This window comes from Coffea arabica, chromosome 8c (genome assembly GCF_036785885.1).
Source record: "Coffea arabica cultivar ET-39 chromosome 8c, Coffea Arabica ET-39 HiFi, whole genome shotgun sequence".
Lineage (NCBI taxonomy): Eukaryota > Viridiplantae > Streptophyta > Magnoliopsida > Gentianales > Rubiaceae > Coffea > Coffea arabica.
The window spans coordinates 29,530,189-29,534,007 of record NC_092325.1 but is presented as its reverse complement, the minus strand read 5'-3'; positions in this window follow the sequence as shown (position 1 = coordinate 29,534,007).

The following is a 3,819-nucleotide window of genomic DNA, read 5'->3' as shown; positions in this document are numbered from 1 at the left end:
TTAGAAAAATTATATTATTCTTCACAGGAAAATTGTTTTTATGCACTTATTTACAAGCAAATGGAAATAATGCTAGAATTTATTAGAGAATAAAAATTGCAAATGAAATATGCACTGAGGTTTATATGTATATTTTCAGGGTTCTCACATCCTCCCCTTCTTACAAAGAATTTTGTCCTCAAAATTCACACTTTCTAGAGAAATAAGTCAGGGTACGTTTTCTGCGTTTCCTCTTCTGATTCCCAAGTGGCTTCTTCAAGTCCGTGATTTCTCCATAGAATCTTCACCAGAGGAATTTTCTTATTTCTCAGCTCCTTCATTTCTCTTTCCAAAATCCTGACCGGCCCTTCTTCATACGTTAACGCCTCATCCATCTCAATTTCCTCAAGTTTCAACACGTGGCTTGGGTCAGGGTAGTATTTCCTCAGCATGGAAACGTGAAATACATCGTGAACCTTGGCCATGCTTGTAGGCAATTTCAATTGGTATGCTACATTCCCGATTCGCTTCAAAATTTCGAAAGATCCGATATACCTTGGATTTAGCTTCTTACTTTTCGTAGATACTACTCCGCTCTTCAAGGGTTTAACTCTTAGGAAAACCTTGTCTCCTACTTCAAATTCCAAATCTTTCCTCCTTGTGTCGGCGTAGCTCTTTTGTCTACTCTGGGCAACTTGAAGCCTTTCTCTAATTAGTTTCACTTTCTCCTGGGCTTCTTCTATCCAAGGTATAACTGTAGGATCTACGATTTTATTTTCTCCAATTTCGTCCCAATGAATCGGAGATCGACACTTTCTTCCATACAACGCTTCGTAAGGTGTCATTTGAATTGAGGCCTGATAACTATTATTATATGCGAATTCTACTAAGGTCATATATTGACTCCATTTACCTCCAAAATCCAATATGCACGACCTCAGCAGATCTTCCAAGGTTTGAATTGTCCTTTCCGACTGCCCGTCGTTTTGGGGATGGTACGCCGTACTGAATTTCAACTTCGTTCCCAAAGACTCTTGAAATTTCTGCCAAAAATGCGAGACAAACCTTGGATCTCGGTCAGACACGATACTTATAGGGATACCATGTAATCTTAGGATCTCTTCTGTGTACAACTTGACCAGTTTTTCCAAAGAGAAGCTCATGCTCACTGGTAGGAAATGTGCAGACTTAGTGAGTCGGTCAACTATTACCAAAATTGCATCAAATCCTTTTTGACTTCTAGGCAATCCTGTTACAAAATCCATTATTATATGATCCCATTTCCATTCAGGGATTTCTAACGGTTGCAATAAACCAGAGGGATTCTGATGCTCAGCTTTTACTTGTTGGCAGATTAAGCATTTCTGTACAAATTCTGCCACGTCCCTTTTCAAATCGTCCCACCAGTATAATCCCTTCACGTCGTGATACATCTTGGTCACTCCTGGATGTATGGTATATTTCGAGCGATGTGATTCCTCTAAAATTTCTTCCCTTAACTCTTTATTTGCTGGAACTACAATCCGGTCTCGAAATCTTAACACTCCTTCAGACCCTAATTTAAAATCTAGGGTTTCCCCTTTTTGTACTTTCTCCACATTCTTCTGAATCATAGGGTCCGTTTTCTGGCCCTCCTTAATACGTTCTAGTAATGGTGATTTCAACGATAAGTTCCCAAATAAAACCTTCAATTTCTCCAAGCGAGGGTTCCAACAACTAGCCTCTTCTAACATGTCCCACTCCTTAATCATTAACCCCGCTACTTGGGCCTTTCTACTAAGAGCGTCTGCTACCACATTGGCTTTTCCTGGGTGGTAGTTAATCGAACAGTCATAATCTTCCAAAAATTCTACCCATCGCCTCTGTCTTAGATTCAATTCCTTTTGGGAGAACAAGTACTTGAGACTCTTGTGGTCCGTATAAACTTCAAAAGTCACGCTGTACAAGTAATGTCTCCATTTCTTTAGGGCAAAAATCACTGCTGCTAGTTCTAGATCATGAGTTGGGTAGTTTTGTTCGTGAGGCTTCAATCTCCTGGAAGCATAGGCAACCACCTTGCCATTTTGCATTAAGACACATCCTAAACCTTCTTTAGAAGCATCGGAGTACACGGCATAACCTTCTCCTCCGTCAGGTAACACCAAAATAGGAGCGGATGTTAAACGTTTCTTTAACTCCTGAAAGCTTGACTCGCACTTCTGAGTCCAAATAAACTTGTTTCCTTTCTTGGTTAGCTCGGTCATAGGTCCTGCAATCTTCAAAAAATCCTTAATAAATCGCCTATAATAACCTGCTAATCCCAAGAAACTTCTAACTTCTGTTGGAGTTTTTGGCTGTTTCCATATCATAACAGCCTCAACTTTTGCCGGATCCACGGCAATTCCATCTTTGGAAACCTTATGCCCTAGAAAAGATATTTCATCCAGCCAAAACTCGCACTTGTTGAATTTGGCATACAACTTATGCTCTCTTAGTATCTGCAAAACTATCTCCAAGTGCTTAACATGTTCCTCTCGAGTCTTAGAGTATATCAAAATATCATCGATAAAAATCACTACAAACGGATCCAAATACTTCTTAAAGACTTTCTGCATTAGGTCCATGAAAGCAGCCGGTGCATTAGTTAGACCAAAAGGCATGACTGCGAATTCAAAATGTCCATATCTTGTGCTAAAAGCAGTTTTGGGTACATCATCCTTCTTAATCTTCAACTGATAATACCCTTGCCTTAAATTCAGCTTAGAGAAGACCACTGATCCTTGCAGTTGATCAAACAAGCTATCAATCAACGGTAGAGGGTATTTATTCTTAATTGTAACCTCATTTAACCCTCGGTAATCGATACATAACCTCAAGTTTCCGTCATTTTTCTTAACGAATAGAACGGGTGCTCCCCATGGTGAATCACTCTCCTTCACAAAACCTTTCTCCAATAGGTCTTGCAATTGGATTTTCAACTCTTTTAACTCGGCAGGAGCCATTCGATACGGAGTCTTAGAAATTGGAGCCGTTCAAGGCACCAAGTCAATCTTAAATTCCACTTCTCTTTCCCGCGGTAGAGTCTTTAGCTCTTCGGGAAAAACATCCGGAAATTCCCGTACCACTGGTACATCCTCCAATTTTACCTGATCACTGGGGGTGTTAATAAAAAAGGCTAAGAAACCTTGCGCTCCTTTTGACAATATTTTCCTCGCCCGTATTCCCGAGATCATAGCAGACGATGCTAACCTACCTTTCACATCTAACTTCAGAGTCGCTTCTCCGGGAATCCAAAGTTCTAGTATTTTTGCTCTACAATCCAACTTAGCATGATGATGAGCTAGAAAATCCATTCCTATAATGACATCATAACCTTTTATGTCCAGGCTGATTAGATCTACTAGCATTTTACGTTCTCCAATCCAGAATTCACAATTCTTATTGGCTAAACTAGTGATTACCTTCTTATTACCCATTGGTGTTCTAACTTCAAGATCGTAGGGTAATCTAATAGGTTTCACGTCAATTCCGAACATAAATGTAGGATTTATGAATGAATGCGTTGCACCAGGGTCAATTAACACTTTAGCTAATCGATGAAAAATCGAAAGTGTACTTTCCACAACTTCCGAGGAATCAGGTATAGGTTGGTCATCTATAACATACACTCTGGCAGGAACTGTCGGCCAGCTCCCTCCAGAAGTGTTTGGTCTAGCGTTCGGAGTAGTCCCTTCCTGCACTTTTGGACATCCAGAAATTTGGTGCTCATTACTTCCGCACTTTAAGCACTTTCCTTGCTTCCTCCAGCAACCATCCATAGTATGGCCAGATTTCTTACAATATGCACAAGTCACTTGAGGA